At 46.3% G+C, this 19,140-nt stretch overlaps 1 protein-coding gene across 1 annotated transcript in view; it reads left to right on the top strand.

Annotated features, from left to right (window-relative positions):
• Positions 1-19,140, top strand: part of ST6GAL2 (ST6 beta-galactoside alpha-2,6-sialyltransferase 2) — a 318,315-nt gene that overhangs the window by 192,426 nt on the left and 106,749 nt on the right. Inside the window, exon 3 of the mRNA XM_006114562.4 lies at positions 15,918-16,127. The gene's annotated coding sequence lies outside the window, so the exon portion shown is untranslated. The remainder of the gene's footprint in view (positions 1-15,917; positions 16,128-19,140) is intronic.

Below are 19,140 nucleotides of genomic sequence, written 5' to 3'. Positions count from 1 at the left end.
AGTGTTCTCTCTAAGTTCTCTTGAGTTGGCCACTGGAAGAGTGGATTCCCCTTGACAGGCTATCAGCACATCTGGCTACTCCATTGTGGTACGTGACAGGCTGCTTGTGGATGATCCCAACCTATTTCAGTAACACACAGAACAATCTTCATAATGGCATGTACAGGATATCACATTCAATCCAACAGTATATTAATGTTCAACTAATCAAGACATACTTTGTACAAAATATATTATAATTATTGACAGTGATGAATATGGAGGATCCAGGGCGCTGTTTTGAGATACAGAGTGTCAGAGGAGAGGACAGGAAAACCCTCAAAATACTCTGTCTTAACATTGTGGGCAAATGTTGAGGATGGAAAGGAAGAAGGTACACTTAGATCTTGCTACTTTAGACTGTCAACAGTTTTTGCTGTTTCCTACCTCATTTGGAAAAAGGTGTTTCTATTAAATTAAAGCTTCCTTCTTTCTTCTGTAAAGATACTCCACTCACGCCATAAGTAGACGAGTGGCTGACCTGCTAAATCTGCCTTGAAGAAAACTATCTACAGTTTACCTTCCTCGTCCTATTACCATAAACAAGGTATAGCTTTCTCAAACAAATTGGGATTTAATTGCTAACGTAATTTAGAAGCATTTTTTTGTGTGTGGAGAAAAATGCAAAAGGAACTGCATTGTGCCTGTTTTTTATTTGTTGTACAACGTGTGCAGAAAAGCAGAGTCAGTGTCATTCTTGGAACCTTACAAAAGACTTTGCTCCAAAAAGTGACTGAGTTAAGAAACAGATTGTCTTACTCAGCAAATCTGCCCTTCTCCCACTCTGCCACATATCCTGATTTATTGACAGCAGGCTCTGCCTGTTGGCTATGTGAGCTCTGCAGCGCTCGGAGAGAATACACTGGATTATATTCCTTGCTGGGCATCATCAAAAGAACTGTTTCTCCCCCACAAAATGCTGTACTTGAATAACTCCATGAAAAGCAATGGGGGTTGCCCTGCAGTCTCCAATAGAAACCAAAAAGGCTGCAGTTGCAGAAATGCCACTTAGCACAATTTGTCCTGCAGAAACAGTACTGAGCAAAGCTGATGGGCACACCATTTCAATCACTGTCTTTCTCTTGGCACTGGAAACTTGGCACACTACCAGTGTATTGTCATGGTGCCTGGACAGTTCTGACAGCTGGGGCATGTAGACCATTTTTTCCTAAAGAAACAAACAGTCTGTACCACCTCAGAGCTCTCATTCTGTGTCACTGACACTGTCAGGGATCTGACATTAGACCCAGGGCGCTAGAGAAACTTCCGCTGACCGAGAGTCCAAATAGAACAAGAGGAAAGGGACCTCCCCACCTTGGAAAGCTCAGCCTTCTTAGAAAGATGGGCTCATTTGTGACTGAGAAGATAAGCATTTGGCTCTAAAAAACATCATCAATTTGGCCTGTCATGGTACCATCTGGAGATCATTTGTAATTACTATAGTTCCACAGGGCTGCACACTCCTTCCAACAAGCTTGAAGAGAACTGATAAGTACCATGAAATGGCATCTTTATTTATAGCAATGCTAAAAAAGTGCTTAATTGGTTCAAATGCTGTAAAATTGCTTTTCTTAATATAGACTCTAGTTCAGCAACAAGAGCATTGGAAATAATTAGGAGTAATCCATTAAAAGAGCTACCATTTGATGTAGCTGGAAATAAGCAAAGGAGAGGCTTTGAAATGAAAGCAAGTGTTTAGGTATCCTTTTAACAGCTTTCCACTTTTCAGGTGTTATTTTGCACCTCAATTTATAAATGACAGTTTACTGCTGTATAATGGGAGAAAGCAATCTCATAGTTCAGGATGTGCAGGCACAAGTAAACCAGTTCCTTCCTGCTGGAACTAGGCTATTGCTATAGCAACATCCAAATGATAGACAGATTTTTGAATGTGCAGTGGTCTACTGCGATACAACAGAGCTTCTGGGATTTCTACCAAATGGCTGCAACCCTGAGTGCAATGATACCAAGTTGCCAGATTTAAAAAAAAAAAAATCAGTTTCCAAATATATTTTCAATAAACCCCACTTAAAATATGGCCTTTTGATTCAAATGCAAGATTCTTAAGCCAATCACTGTGTAGTGCAGTAACAATCCAACGGACAGGCCACGCCCAAAGCTTAACCTTGTCTACATAGAGTTTCAATCTTCTCATATGCAAAGTGTCTTCTACAATAATGCCCTCAACTTGAGGTCTAGAAGCAGTGGAGCTCCCCATGGGCACAGAAGTCTACTTGGGTATGTCTACACTACCACCCTAGTTCGAACTAGGGTGGTTAATGTAGGCAACCGGAGTTGCAAATGAAGCCCGGGATTTGAATTTCCTGGGCTTCATTTGCATATTGCCGGGCGCCGCCATTTTTAAATGTCCGCTAGTTCGGACTCCGTGCCCGCGGCTACATGCGGCATGAACTAGGTAGTTCGGACTAGGCTTCCTATTCCGAACTACCGGTACACCTCATTCCACGAGGAAGCCTGTAGGTAGGAGAGTCTTCTCTCAGCTTGGCGGCCATGTTTCTGCCTGTGCTCTCCAGAGAGGTTCTGCTGAGAGTGGAGAGCAGTTCTGATTTGCCCAGTACCCACAGACAAGCTGTAGATGGGAGCTCTTTCAGGCAACAGCTGCTCCTTTAGCACATATCAGGGATGTACTGCCCATACCCCTTTCCAGCCAGCTCTGCTAAGTTTGAGGATAACAATAACCCCTCCAGTTTCATTCTAAAGGGAGTTTCTGTGACTTTCAGCCACTGCAACCAGACCCTCGGGCAGAGCTGTTGGCACAGGGAACTTGGCTACCTTTGACACTGGTAAAAACAACCAGTGAACTTAGCCTTATGTGTGTGGAAACTTGTAGAAATCCTCCCTCTTTTTTTGTTTTAAACTTCTTAAATGTAGTTTGTACCTAGATGGGTCTTCTTTCACCTACAGGTCTAAGCACCTCACTCTCCGGCTGGTAGAGGCAGAAACAGCCAGAGAAGGGGTTGCTGCACTGGTGGGGAAGGGCTAAAATAAGGCCCAGCTTGGGCCATCTCCCTCCTCAGAATTCCCCTGGACTTAAGAACTGTACAGGGTGCACAAGGCCATGGTGATACCTCCCTTCCCCCCACTATGTGCTCTTGAGAGAAATCTGCAAAGAGGAGCCAGCCACAGACTCCTGTTGGTGGGCCAGAAGCAGACAAAGCAAGGACCTTTGCGGGGGGGGAACTCTGTCTTCCCCTTTCAGTGGCCCCTCCCTCTTCTCTTTAGCTGATCCCCTTCTAACTAGGCCCCCTTGCCTGCCGCATGCACACACACCATCCAATTAAGAAACTAACAAGCCTGTTGCCATCATTATTTACTTTGCCTGGTGATATAGCTTTTCCCTCACCCTGTGTCTGTCTGGTCTCTACATTGTAAGCTCTTTGGAGCAGAGACTGTCTTTACATTCTGTTGCATAGCACATAGCTCAGTGGGGTTCTTGTCTGTGACTAGGGCTCCTAGGCTTAATTGGAATACAACTTAATAATGAATCTATCTGTGTAACACTCCCATGGAGTTGGCATGAATCACTGCCATTTTTCACATAAAGGCAACCAAAGCACCAAGCACGAGGTCGCACAGGAAGTCTGTGACAGAGCTCAACTGTAAGCACAGATCTTGTGAGTTCTAATATGGTGTTTTGACAACAGCACTGTCATTCCTCCAAACGCTTTCCAGATAATAAAGAAGATAATGTAACTGTCCTGTTCCCACTTGCTAAATCATAGAATCATAGAACTGGAAGAGACCTCAGAAGGTCATCAAGTCCAGCCCCCTGCTCTAGGCAGGACCAATTCCAACTAAATCAACCCAGCCAGGGCTTTGTCAAGCCGAGACTTAAACACCTCTAGGGATGGCAACTCCACTACTTCCCTAGGTAACCCATTCCAGTGCTTCACCACCCTCCTAGTGAAATAGTTTTTCCTAATATCCAACCTGGACCTATCCCACCACAACTTGAGACCATTGCTCCTTGTTCTACCATCTGTCACTACTGAGAACAGCCTCTCTCCATCCTCTTTGGAACCTCCCTTCAGGAAGTTGAAGGCTGCTATCAAATCCCCCCTCACTCTTCGCTTCTGCAAACTAAACAGACCCAAGTCCCTCAGCCTCTCCTTATAAGTCATATGCTCCAGCCCCCTAATCATTTTGATTGCCCTCCACTGGACCCTCTCCAATGCATCCACATCCTTTTTGTAGTGGGGGGTCCAGAACTGGACACAATACTCCAGATGTGGCCTCACCAAAGCCAAATAAAGGGGAATAATGACATCTCTGAATCTGCTGGCAATGCTCATCTTAATGCAACCTAGTATGCCATTAGCCTTCTTGGCTACAAGGGCACACTGTTGACTCATATCCAGCTTCTCATCCACTGTAACCCCCAGGTTCTTTTCTGCAGAACTACTACTTAACCGGTTGGTCCCCAGCTTGTAACTATGCTTGGGATTCTTCCGTCCCAAGTGCAGGACTCTGCACTTGTCCTTGTTGAACCTCCTTTCCTACAAGAGAATTTGCAGGTGCAAAGAGGTGCAGAACCTTACAGATCTTGGGACGTGAGAATAAAGCTAAAGTCTGTGAATGAACATAAAACACAGTTCTTGATTAGTTGCTGTGGTAGTTTCATTCATGGCAGTTTTTTTATTGTATTCTTAAAGCACCCTAAAACTCAAAATTGCCTTTGGACCTATTTTTGCTTCTTGCTTAGTAGATTTGTACAAATTTGATAATGTCCTGTACTTGTACTCAAGAGAACTAAAAGAGCTTTTATAATTCACAAGACACTCTGGATAATGTATTTCTCAGCATTCATGGTGTGGCATGTGATCATCAAGTTTTCAAAATATGCATGTTTTGCAAACATACCTTCTGCAGCCGGCCTTTTTATGTCAGGAATCAAAATGAGTAGTGGAGCTAGGAAAGAGCTATGCACATTTTTTCCTTGAAATTTTAGTGCTTGAATGCTGATTTATTTCTCATGTAGAAAATTCTGTAACAGATGTGACAGAACAAGTGCTAAGAGGGAAAAGGAATTGTCAAAGTATCTTTGATATATTTTAAATTGACTTTCTTCTCTGTTGTTAATATACTTTGCAATCTTTACGCTTGTTATTTTTACTGGGTCTAAGAGCTGGGGGAGAGGGGAGAAGGTGAGAGAGAGGGGAAATAGATGAAGAGCTGGAGTGCAGGGTTGGGGGTGGACCTGGGACTAGCTGGGCATGGAGACTGCGACAAGAAGAAGGGGTGGGGGAGACACAGAGATTGGAAGAGAATGGGGATGGACAATGTGGATGGGGAGAGGTGTGGAGGCAACTGGAGGTCAGGCTGTAGGAGACACTGGCTGAGGATTTGGGATTGGCTGAGCAAGGAGACCCTAAGAAGCCTGAGGAGTGTGGACAGGGATTGAGTAAGTAAGGAGAATGAGATTGGGTAAGGAGCCAAGATGGGCAAGAGACAGACCTTGGATAGGGACAGGCTGGAGGGCACAGAAGCAGAAGTGGGCATATGAGGTGGGAAAAGTTATTGCATAAGAGTGTGTTCCAACCAGAAAGCAGACCCCTTTCCTTTAGTTGTGGGACAAAATAATCTTGGAATCCATTCCTTGCTTCTTTCTAGAGCTACAGCTCTTATACTCTACGGCTACATCTACGCTGGCCACAATTTCTGGAAAAGCCATGCAAATCAGGTAAGTCAGGATAGGGAAATCCGCGGGGGATTTAAATATCCCCCGCGGATTTAAATAAACATGTCCGCCGCTTTTTTTCCGGCTTGGGGAAAAGCCAGAAAAAAAGCGTCTAGACTGGCGCGATCCTCCGGAATAAAGCCCTATTCCGGAGGATCTCTTACTTCGAAGTAGGAATAAGAGATCCTCCGGAATAGGGCTTTATTCCGGAGGATCGCGCCAGTCTAGACGCTTTTTTTCCGGCTTTTCCGCAAGCCGGAAAAAAAGCGGCAGACATGTTTATTTAAATCCGTGGGGGATATTTAAATCCCCCGCGGATTTCCCTATCCTGACTTACCTGATTTGCATGGCTTTTCCGGAAATTGTGGCCAGCGTAGACGTAGCCTACAGGTTGGACCTCTCTAATCCGGCACTCAATAGTCCAGCATTCTGTAAACCAGAATGATTTTAGTTAGTTGGATGGCCTCTTATCTTGGATGTGGCTCCATCAAGTTTGTTTACAGCCACTAATCCTGGCTCTCAGTGTTCTGTGATATTATTTAGTTGTAATTTACCCCCATATGTCTTCTATGAGCCCAGTTAGCAGTGGTAGTGTTGGTGATGCTGTTAGACAATATTGATCTCTCGCGGTTTGGCTAATTCACTATTTTGACACCGATCAGGTCCCAATGATGCCTGACTAGAAAGATTCAACCTATAGTACGTTTCACAATTATTGTATTTGCTAAGGATGTGCGCTATCACTAGAGGAGAAGAACTATCTACTAATGCTGTCAGTGACTCCACTAGCTCATGTGGCAGAGGTCTGCGATGGTTCTAATGGTTCCCTGCTGATGACCCCTGGGGCATATTTACACTCGTATAATGGAATTTATTTTTCTAGTAAAAAACCCCTGACAATTAGACACACACAACTGTTTAAGTACACTACTAAGGTTGCAAAGTCACGGACTCAAAAGTTGGGAAATGCTAGAAATAAGGCTGCCTGTGCAACTCTAATTCAGACCCCTTGTTCATATGCATCATTATACTATTTTAATTATGTTACTACAGACTATTTTTTCCAGATAGCCCCTTACTCTTTCAGTAGTAGCCAGTTGCCCTGAAAGTCAAGCAGAAAAGTGTCACAGATTGTAGGAGTCCTGATGGCTGCTGAGTGAAATAGACGTGAGCTTGTCAGTTTTATGGCTGCTATAATAGTGAAATTGACAAAAATCCTGACAGTTTCACTCAGTAGCTAACAAATTCCAGAATACTTTTTCTTTTGGGAACACCAAAAAATCAGACTCTTTAGTTAACAGGAAATTTAAAAATGTTGAATGCTCTTGCACTCGATATTCTGAGTTTTGGCCAGCTCCAGTCAAAAACTCTATTGAGCATAGCTGAGGGGTTGTAGCTCTCAGGCATCATGTGGTGGAGGACAAAAGTGTTCACTGTGCACTGAGTAGAAGGTACCTGCTTGTGAGCTAACGTGGCAAGATTTGGGTATCCAAGAGGCAGAATGAGGAGAGACACAATTATGTAGGACTATGTGATGAGTAAAGCACCCAAAAAGTTTCAACGAAACCACCTAGATCAATGCAGAAAAGTTTCAGCAATAAATTAGGCCAAAACCAACTTTGCACTGGATTGAACAAAATAGGGGAAGATTTTTGGCATGGCCAGGCATGCATGCACAGGAACATATGGAAGAAACATGGTAGAGGTACCCTTGTAAATATGTTAACTACATGATTGATATCTCCACAAAGACTAGAACTTGTTATCATTGATGATACTGCAGAGCCTGGAACTTCTCTCTGAATGTATGCACTCTTCTTGGCTATGCTCCCTGATGTGGTAGGCCTGGTTTGCATTAGAAAAGATTTAATATTTTTCATATTGGAATAAGAATGCTGGTTAATGGTGGCTAATGATGAGTTGTTGAGCTTTTTTATTCTCTTGTAAAGGATTTATAGGATTTATAAACCCTAGTTTGGATGCAATTATCAAATACTAGAAGACTTACTAGGGTCTTTTAGGGCTGGTGGTGCAGGAGCCAGGGCAGGGACTTGGGGATGTGGGGGTTCAGGGCAGGAGGCTGGGTTAAGGGGTGAGAAGGGACTCAGGGCAGAGTGCGGGGGGTACAGAAATCATGGCGGAAGTTGGGAGGAGAGAGCTCTCAGGAGAGGGAGTGGGGGTTCAGGTAATGGGTGTCCACCAGCTTCTCCCTGAGGCTGGGCTATGGGAGGCATGCACCCCAGCCGCTGGCTTCTTCCTAGGGCCAGTGCAGGGGTGGGAGGCCACACAAGCATCATTTCCTGGGGGCAGCCCAGGGGTGGAGAAGACACACAGGTGGCATTCCCCAGGACTGGCTCACGGAATCAGGGGCTGCGCAGCAGCCAGCAAATGCTCCCCAGGGCAGGATGGGGCGGTGGGTGCTGCTGGCCAGCAGCTGCTTGCTGGGGAGCTTGCTGCCTCTCTGTGGTCATTCTTGTCTCCAGTGCTTGCTGCTCCCTTGTGGACATGGGTGAATACAATTGTACCTGCTCTTACACCCCCTCTCTTTCTGTTTGATGTGAAACAGTCACATTCCACACATATCCCATTGTCCTGGCACAACCAAACCCTGACCTTGCTTCAAGTTATGGTAAGAGGAAGTTCCCTACCAAATTTGGTGATCCTAGCTCTTACCCTTTAGGAAGGGCTCCTGGACAAACAAAACTCACAGACAGACGGACGGACAGACAGACAGGTGTGCATTTTTGAAATATATAGATAGATATATTTGAGAGAGTTTGTCTGTCTGCTTGTTCAAGAACTTCTCCAAAGCGATAAGAGCTAGGACCACCAATATCAGTCTACAGCTTCCTCGTCTCATAACTTTCAGCAAGGTCAGGGTTTGGTTGTGGCAGGAAAATGGGACGTGCCCAGAATAGGATTGTTTCTCATACAGAAAAGAGACCGAATCCTCAGGCAGGTGAAAGGGGCTGGCTAGGGAGGCTGCCCAAGCCTCCCATCGCCTCGGCACCCTTTAGGAGGGCTGGGGGCTGAAGCTCCCTCCCTGTTTCATATAGCTGGCTCTTCCCCTTTGTCAGGGATCGAAGGGAAAGTGCACAGTTTGCTGTATTCTTCACTCTGGCTGGGGAGTGCAGGGGGCAGATGAGCTATGCACTTTGCTCTCATTCCCTGACAGGGACAGGAAGGGGAAGAGCAAGCAGCCCTGATACGAATGTCTCCCTACACACACCCAGTCTCCTGCTGGAGCCCTTCCCCGCCCCCCCAAATCTGACTACTGTACTCCACACACCTTCAGCCCCCTACCCTGAGCCCCTCCTTAAGGACCCAAGCAACACTGGGTAAATGCACTAGTACAGTATAAAGATGCTTTATGCTAGGATAGCTTATATCTCTTCCTGAACTGGTATAAGAGGGTATGTCTACACTACCCCGCTAGTTCGAACTAGGGTGGTAATGTAGGCATACCGCAATTGCAAATGAAGCCCGGGATTTGAATTTCCCGGGCTTCATTTGCATAAGCCGGCCGGTGCCATTTTTAAATGCCGGCTTGTTAGAACCCCGTGCCGCGCGGCTACACGCGGCACGGGCTAGATAGTTCGAACTAGCAAGCCATTCCGCACTATCTGTACACCTCGTTCCACGAGGCGTACAGATAGTGCGGAATGGCTTGCTAGTTCGAACTATCTAGCCCGTGCCGTGTGTAGCCACGCGGCACGGGGTTCGAACTAGCCGGGATTTAAAAATGGCGGCGCCCGGCTTATGCAAATGAAGCCCGGGAAATTCAAATCCCGGGCTTCATTTGCAAGTGCGGTATGCCTACATTAACCACCCTAGTTCGAACTAGGGTGGTAGTGTAGACATACCCAGATATACCAGAATAAGGGCACATGTACACAGCAGGGCTAAAGCCGAACTAAGCTACTTAATTGAGCTACGTCAATTGCATAGCTTAAGTCAAAAGAGCTTATTTCAGTTTTTGGCACGGTCTACACAGCAGGAAGTCTGAGGTAGAGCACTATTCCTCCGACTTCCCTTACTTCTCATAAAATGAGGGTTACAGGAGTCAGAGTAAGAAGTTCTCCAGCTCAACATTATGTCAAAATAACTGCTTGCTGTGTAGACGTGGACTATGTTATTCCGAAATAACTCTGCTGTGCAGATGTACCCTAAGTGCTTTTAACCAGTGTAACTACATCCACACTGAGGAGTGGTGAAAGGTTTCTCTTCAACTATTGTGGTACAGTCAAAGCACCAACATTTTCTGGTGCAGACAAGTCTTAGAAGGAATTTGTTTTTGAAACATATATTCCCCAACCAAACATGTCTATCTTCCCAGTATATTTGGGTCACAATTTTAAGTTCAGTGGGAGAACTGGACTCTGACTTGAACTCCAGGCCATCTCCCAGAAATCAAAACTTCCACAACTAAATTAATCAGGCGCATGGTGTGTAAATCACGGTCCAACTTGACCCAAAGCATGTCAGACAACTTCAGAGGGAGTCGCAAGTCTCCTTTCATGCCCTTGAATACCAAATTCATTGAATGGCCACTGTTAGGCTTTAACAGTGACCCAGTTTTTGCCAACTTGCTTACAGTGCGTGGTTTCCCTGAAACTGACAGAACTGCTCATGCACATCATGAACAAGGTCATCAGGATCTGGCCTTAATTAAAGTAAGGTGACTTGACTTTTGCCCGAATGGGAGCAGCATAGTATTTCTGCAAAAAGTACTGATTTCTTACAGTAGGAAGTCAGTGCTTTTGCAGAAATTCAAGCGGCCTGTGTAGACAGCTGGCAAGTTTTTCAGGAAAAGCGGCTGATTTTCTGGAAAAACTGGCCAGTCTAGACACAGCCACAATGTTTTATACCATTTTGTTATAACAGAGGGAGGGAAGGATTTGTCCTTAGCTCTGAAGAAACTATTTAAATTTGGATCTTGCCAAGCACAGGCTCTCTCAGCAGAAGGAGAATAGGCAAGAAATAGAGTAAACTGAATTACACAAAGGAAGAGAACTTTGCTGAGATGGATGCCTTTCTTTCGGTGTTTGTTTGGAAAGAATTAGCGCATGCACACACACACACACACACACACACACATACATATATATATATATATGCAAACTGAGAGTTAAGGAACCAGATCTGGAATGATTACTGTTTTCCTCAGGTTTTTTTCAAGTAAAATATTCACATAGTTACATTTGTTTGACAAACTAACAACTGATTTGTAAATACTGTGGTCATGGAGGTTAAATGAACAGTAAGTAACATTTTTTTGTAAGAATGCATGAGAAAATTAGGTTTAAAGCTTTGACACAAGCTGACTAAATTCAAAATTAAGGTACTCTCCATCCTACGCTCCTCCTGTTGTCCTGAAGTACAGTAGGATAAAAATTCAGTTCAATACAACCCGGTAGTAACCCCCCTGGATGACTGAAAGATGTAGAGCCAGCTTTTTGCCCAAATCATCTCTTCTCTATGGGGAAACAGTTTGGTGAGGTAAGCGCCCATGTGATGACATCCCTCCCCCTCCCCCCCTCCGTACACATGCACCTGTAGAAAACTCTGTCCATCCCCCTAGGACCCATGCAGGTGCTGGGGGAAAGAGAGAGGTCAGTGCTGTAGGCGGGAAGGCCCAAATGCCAGTGATTCCCTGCCGACTGTATGGTCTGGAAGCCTTTCTTCCTGGCAGCACAGAACTAATGTGACACTGCTGGCAGGGCTTCCCCCTGGTGGCAGCTGCCCCAGGAGCCTGGTTAAGGAACAAACATGGGGGCTGTAATGTCTTAACATGTGGGTCTAGAGCAGGGTTTAACCTCCTGCCCAGTGTCGAGTTCCTCCCCTGGCATGGACCCTGGGCTGCATGGAGGTGCATCTGCAGGGTTGGAAGACAGTGGGGCCATGTGGCTGAGGACCACCCACTCCTTTCTGCATGGAACCGGGGTGATTCAGAGATGTGGAATTCCCTCTGTGTAGAGGAGACCGTGTCTATGTAGTAGTTTTGCTTTTATACCCCTTTGTACTGGTTTTCCTTTATTTCATCAACAATAAAAGCAAAACAAGAAGCTCCTCATGGGCACTCCAGTGGCTCATTGCATTGTGGACTGTCTCATGAATAGATGTGGGAATCTTTCACGCATCAGAGTACTATAATAAGAAAACATGAAAATGCTGGGGCCACTGTTCCCTGTAAGTCGAGCACTTGGGTGGCCACCAGGGCAGTGGGTGAAGGTAGGGCTGGGGGAAGCCCTGCCCCCAGTCCCGCCCCTTTTGCTCAGGCTCTGCTCCCCTCCTCCCGCCCCGGGTGCAAAGGTACACCCCCACCAGGAGCACCACGGGGAGATGAGGGAGCACACGGCCCCAGCTTCCCTGGCCACAGGGCACAGGGAGGGTGGGCACTCGGAGGCAGCAACTCTCCACCCAAGTACACCTACATTAGACATTCTGGAGCCGGAATCTGGGTGGGGCCACGCTGGTGGTTTGGGAAGGCAATACCTTCCCCTGCCTATTATATCCACCACCCCTGTCGGAGAGATTCAAGCGCCACCCAGCGGATTAACAGAGCCCTTCTTCCAGCCATCAGCATGAGTTTCTACTGGTGGTGCACATCTGCACATGCCTTGGTGCGCATAACAAGTGGGGTTCTGCAGGGGTCTGTTTTGGGACCGGCTCTGTTCAATATCTTCATCAACAATTTAGATATTGACATAGAAAGTACGCTTATTAAGTTTGTAGATGACACCAAGCTGGGAGGGGTTGTGACTGCTTTGGAGCATAGGGTCAAAATTCAAAATGATCTGGAAAATTGGAGAAATGGTCTGAGGTAAACAGGATGAAGTTTAATAAAGACAAATGCAAAGTGCTCCACTTAGGAAGGAACAATCAGTTTCACACATTCAGAATGGGAAGCAACTGTCTAGGAAGGAGTATGGCAGAAAGGGACCTAGGGGTCCTAGTGGACCACAAGTTGAATATGAGTCAGCAGTTTGATACTGTTGCAAAGAAAGCAAACATGATTCTGGGATGCATTAACAGGTGTGTTGTGAGCAAGACATGAGAAGTCATTCTTCCGCTCTACTCTGCGCTGGTTAGGCCTCAACTGGAGTACAGGCAGTCCCCGACTTACGTGGATCCGACTTATGTCGGATCCACACTTACGAACGGGGCTTTTCTCGCCCCGGAGCTCACGGGCGGCGGGTCGCCACCCATGTCCTCCGGGGCGAGAAAAGCTTCTCCTGGTCTCCCTGGTCTGCTGGGGGGGTCCAGCAAAGCTGCTGGACCCCCCCAGCAGACCAGGGACACCAGAGCAAAGCCGCCCAGGCAGGAGTCCCGCTGCCTGGGCGGCTTTGCTCGTTTGCCCCGGAGCAAAGCCGCCCAGGCAGCGGGACTCCCGCCGCCTGGGTGGCTTTGCTCCTGTCCCCCTGGTCTGCTGGGGGGATCCAGCAAAGCCACTGGACCCTCCCAGCAGACCAGGGACACCCGAGCAAAGCCGCCGCCTGGGTGGCTTTGCTCCCGGGCAAACGAGCAAAGCCGCCCAGGCGGCAGCTTTGCTCTGGTGTCCCTGGTCTGCTGGGGGGGGTCCAGCAGCTTTGCTGGACCCCCCCAGCAGACCAGGAGGACAGGAGCAAAGCCGCGGGCATGCTCAGTGGCTTTGCTCTCTGTCTCCCTCGTTGCTCTGCCCCAGGCTTCCTGGAATCAGCCGCTGATCAGTTTCAGCAGCAGCTGACTTGGGGACGCCTGGGTTTCTTAAGTTGAATCTGTATGTAAGTCAGAACTGGCATCCAGATTCAGCCGTGGTTGAAACTGATCAGTTTCAGCAGCGGCTGACGCCAGTTCTGACTTACATACAGATTCAACTTAAGAACAAACCTACAGTCCCTATCTTGTACGTAACCCGGGGACTGCCTGTATTGTGTTCAGTTCTGGGCACCGCATTTCAAGAAAGATGTGGAGAAATTGGAGAGGGTCCAGAGAAGAGCAACGAGAATGATTAAAGGTCTGGAGAACATGACCTATGAGGGAAGGCTGAAGGAACTGGGTTTGTTTAGTTTAGAAAAGAGAAGATTGAGGGGGGACATGATAGCAGTTCTCAGATATCTAAAAGGGTGTCATAAGGAGGAGGGAGAAAACTTGTTCATCTTGGCCTCTGAGGATAGAACAAGAAGCAATGGGCTTAAACTGCAGCAAGGGAGGTTTAGGTTGGACATTAGGAAAAAGTTCCTAACTGTCAGGGTGGTCAAGCACTAGAATAAATTGGCCAGGGAGGTTGTGGAATCTCCATCTTTGGAGATATTTAAGAGTAGGTTAGATAAATGTCTATCAGGGATGGTCTAGACAATATTTGGTCCTGCCATGAGGGCAGGGGACTGGATTCGATGACCTCTCGAGGTCCCTTCCAGTTCTGCTGTTCTATGATTCTATGATAACAAAATGTATTTTGCACATAGATGGAAAAAATTAGAGGGAACACTGGTGGAGACAATGGATTACACCTCATCTGAAATCCACCTCAGAGTGAAGAACTCTCACCAGATGCTCTGCATTCCACTTCAGCTAAAACCACTGTGCAATGCCCGTCTGACTGATCAGCATATTGAATTACTGAATTGGTTGCTGATACCTATTAAATCCATATGGAATGCTTACGAGTTGCTGTTGAATCCTAGCTATTGTGCGCATTCAGTAGCCTGTCTTCTAAATGGAAACAAATTCTCTCCCACACACCCATTTCTGCACAAATACAAATAGCTCACATGAGGAATTAATGCCCCTACAACTTCACTTCAGACCATCTCCAGTCATCAATCCCTGTGTGGAACACACCATTGATTTTTTTATACAATGGAAGAAAACCGCCAAAAGCAATTATTTAATTACAGTGAACCAAAAGTGCCTGAAACCAAGCACTTTTTTTGTGCTCTGTAAATTTAAAAAATGGCAAATTTGATCCCTTCTCCACACACTCTGGTACAAAATATTTTAATAATAGTATGCCAGCCTGAGTCTGGAGGAAATGGTAAAATAAATTGTAACCCTCAGCCTAATAAGGTCCTCCATTGGTGTTACTGCAGTGGTTCGGGGTCAGGTTCTCAAAAAGAGGACATTGGTGGAGAGGGAGGAAGGGGGAGCTGGAGGAGATTACAATGGAGTGGGAGACTGGCGGGATGTGTGTGTAGTGGGAGGGGAACCTATGGAGTTCAGGAGGGGGGTGTGCATACTGGGAGGGGAATCTGAGGGATGTGGGGGGTGTTTGTACTGTGAGGGGGATCTAGGAGGTGCAGAAGGAGTGTGTGTGTACTGGGAAGGGGACCTGGAGGGTACAGGGGGTATGTACTGGGATGGGGATCTGGGGAGTGCAGGAGGAATGTGTTTGTACTGGGAGATACAGGGGGTATCTGCAGCCTCATTCTTGAGGTAGGTGGCAGTGATGCTCCCTGTCACACAGACAGGGTGGTTGGCATAGACCTGGACCACAGGGACAGTCATCAGTCAGTTTCCCTGTGGAGCTCTCCCTCAACCCAAGTCTGTGGGCTGAGGCCTGAGTTGGGTGGCATCTAGCAGCTGCAAGGGACCAATCAGATGTGGATGCAGGGGAGGGACCAAGCAGGAAGTGGACCAAGCAGGGCTCTTTATGAGTTGTAACATCTACTCTGAAACCCTCCTCTAACCTCCCCCAAACATTTTCTATCATCTGAAAAATCCACCCAGAGGGCAGAAGATGTAAAAGAAGCAATGTCCAGGAAAACCCAGACATAGGGTAACCGTAGAAATATTGCTTTATTCTTTCCACCTCTGGCTCATGCTTGCAAAACGCAGCATATGATCATGTTTAAAAGGTGGCAAATACGTGCATCAGCTTCTGCAGAAAAAAGATATGCAAATAAGGAGTCCAAGAGAACACACATGGAACAAAGCAAGAACAAAAGTACAACTTGACAGCTCTTTGTGTGTTATCCTGTGACAATGCACTAAATAGGCTGGTCTTTACATTCAAAGTATAATATCTCTTTCGAAAATAAAACATTGTATTTTGATTTGGGTGTTTAAGAGTTTCATTTTAATTGTGTGCTGGGGGGCAATTATAGCAGAACTGAGATTCTTTCCTACAAAACAGCTTCTCTGTGTTGTTACCTCCCCACAGCTGAGTAGAATAATCTTAATATCTCTGTGTTGCCACTAGGAGCTGTGACCAGGCACACCTGCTCTCCATCAATCTCTGACTACTGGAATGGCCCCCTAAGTCTGCCGTGCATTGTGCCGTGCCCAGAATTTGTACCTGGCCAGACTCAGGATCAGAGAGCGGCAGAGTGATATAAAGCAGACTTTCTCTCCTGTGCTGCTCTGCAAAGTCCAGCCAGATCGGAGAATCTGGATCAAGACACAATATACCGTAAGCTTTGATTCTTTCTGCACAATGCCATATTTGGGCATATCATCAGCCTCCTGTGTTGGCCTCTTCCCAATGCATGTTGCTTTCATTAGTGAGTACTATCGCTATAAGCTCTGATTTCCATATAAAAGTCTCTCATGAACATGCTTTCTGTGGTGATTTACCTGCAGTTAGGATGGAATTTCCAGCCTCTGTTTGTTGAAGGTACACATTCACAATTGATGAATGCGAGTCATAGTCTGAGTACTCTTGGATTCTTTGCTGATGCTAAATTATCACATACCAGCATTCAGGAGTAATGCCTTGTACCATATCCAATGGACTAGGAGATTCAATCCTGTCCTAGCTGAGGATGATCCACCCTCAGGTAGTCATGCATTTGTCATCCCCTTAGCTGGACTACAGCAATAAGAAATAACTAGGCATGAAGCCTTCAGCACTTGGAAACTTCTGGCTAGTATAGAAATTGCAGCACATCTCCTCAGCAACACAGGTTATCATGCACCCTTCAGGCCTGTCCTTTGCCCTCTACACTGACTTTCCATAGAATGTCAATGTCTCAGTCTTTGCTTTCAGGGTGCTGTGTGGTCTAGGGCAACAGTACCAGAAGCTCCACCCCTCTCCATGGCCCCACCCTCTGTTCCTCCTTTTCCCCCTGAGGCCCCACTCCCCAACCAGGCTGGAAGTCAGAGCTGGACTGTGGTAAGAGTGTCCCAGATATCCTGTGTTGTTGTGGGTAGCTCCAGACGCTCTACCTGGGATGGGAAGGAAGGGTGCCCAAGAGCAGCCTCCACCATGTGAAGGATCCAGAGCTCTCCAGAACTTTAAGCACAGATACTATACTGATGAGCATGGTTGAGTTTGGCAATACAAGTTATTTTATATTTCTTTATTTAAGTCAAGCATAACGCTTAGGACTCAATTCTAACAGCGTGATTACAACTGACTGCAGGGCTGAGAGCAGCCACTGCCCCAGACACCACTCCATGTTCCAAAGACTGCACATTATCACTTCTGCCACTGACCTGCACTGGAGATGTGAGATCCCAAAGAGGGGCAGTTTAGTGACTAGTGAAACTGGGAGCAGTAGTCTATGGCTAACTGTATCAGAAAGAGGCCAACAAACTGTAGGAAATTTGAAAAAGGGCAATAAATGATGAAAGGACTTGAGGGATTAATTTATAAAGAAGATTAAAAGAACTAAATATGCTTAGTTCCGTTTCTCTGATGACTCAGAGGGTAGGATAATGCCATAGAATCATGTGAAGGGTGTAAATTCTAGGACATGAGATGAATTGTTTAGGCTGATGTGAGGAGATAAGCAATAGTAAAGGAATTAAATTGATCAAAGGAAAATTTAGTTGGAACCATAGGAAAATGTTCCTAACATTGAATCACAATAGGGCATTTAATTCCCTCCTCAAGGAATTCATGGAAGTTCCATTTCTTGAGTCACTTTCAGCTAGCATAGTCAGATCCACCTTCTATAAAAGGAGATGGACGTCTAAATGACTGAATCAGAGGATAAAACAGTGTCTCTTAAGAGGTGCTACCACCTCGCTAAGAGGATGGAAACAAACTGCTCACGTCTCAGGAGGCATTATCCCTTTGAGTCATAATGACTCCGCAGTGATGTGCTACCAAAACTTTCCAATGGGTTCTCTCAAAAATGTACCATCTCAGTCACTGACACGTGACATTCCTTTGGTAATATGCACTTCACCCTTTCAAGCTGTAACCTGGCGCCTCTTGATCCACCAAATTTACTCTTCTCATGACCTCACCAAGGCTCTTCTTGGTGGCTTCCTGTTCCTCATGGTAGTAAGTTATGACAGGGGAATGGCTGATCCAAGTGGGGTCAGAATCCAGTGCAGTAGCAGAGCCTGTGTTCTCCTCCCCCACCCAAATGGTAGACATTATATGTAACTGCTGCTGCCTGAACTGTAGCCCTCACACCATGCCCAGATCACATCATCCCAGTCTAAAGTGTGAAAACACTAGCTGGGAGAGGTGGGCTGCAGTGTCAGACTCCCACGCAGTTCAGCGATAACGTGGTCCCATCTCCCCTTGTCACTTTCTGCACATGGGGCTGGCCCTTTTAGGATTCCATAGGGTCCTTTGAGATGCAGGAATGGTGTTCCCCTCCCAGCAGTTGTATACTGGATGAAAGCAGAGGACACAAAACTGTAACAAGCAGAGCTGGCCTTTCCATTTTCAGGTGTGTTGTAAAACAACTTTTGTGATTGTTCCCCTCCACCCTTCCCCCTGATCTTGTCGGTGCAGAGCTGGCCTCAGTATGGCAGAGAGAGTTAGTGAGATACATGTGGTATGTGTCAAAGGATGTAACTGACTACTTTTTACACACACATGGCTCCCAGGCCATCTGCCTGCTGCAGATGTCAAGCCCACCTTCATATTGCTCTCAGTCTTAGCAACTGGTTAATAAGGCTTTGCTTTCAAAACTGCCTCTTTGAGGGACGGCACTTGAGCCTTTCCTTTATATAATGTGACAGAGCCAGACTAGGTGGCTGCAGTAGTATGGTCCAATTGGAGACTGGGAGGTGTGCGGTCATAAGCTCGCCAACATCTAAAGGACCCTCCCTCAGCCTACAGGGAGGATCCACTGAAACCTGGAATCCAAGGCTATGTCTAGACTACAACCCTCTTTCGACAGGGATGTAAATTAGACAGATTGAAATTGCAAATGAAGCCAGGATTTGAATTTCTCATGCTTCATTTGCATAACCGCATCACGGCATTCTTTCGAAAAACGCTATTTTGCAAGTGAAACCGCGGCCTAGACGTGATTCTTTCGAAAAGAAAAGCCTTTTTCAAAAGATCCTGTACTGTGCTGTAGTTTAGACGTACCCCAAATGATTATGGGGGACAAATAAAAAGAAAAACAGGGGCAAGTGTGAAGGTCAAAGGGCCAAAACAAGGGAACCAGATGGGGGTACTGAGCAGAGAGCCCCAGACTGCACCCACTGCTCCACAAAAGCATCAGGAGAGCCAA

Source organism: Pelodiscus sinensis, chromosome 1 (assembly GCF_049634645.1).
Source record: "Pelodiscus sinensis isolate JC-2024 chromosome 1, ASM4963464v1, whole genome shotgun sequence".
NCBI classification, from domain to species: Eukaryota; Metazoa; Chordata; order Testudines; family Trionychidae; genus Pelodiscus; species Pelodiscus sinensis.
Note: the sequence above shows the minus strand (reverse complement) of the source record. Positions and strands in the feature narration are given on the sequence as shown.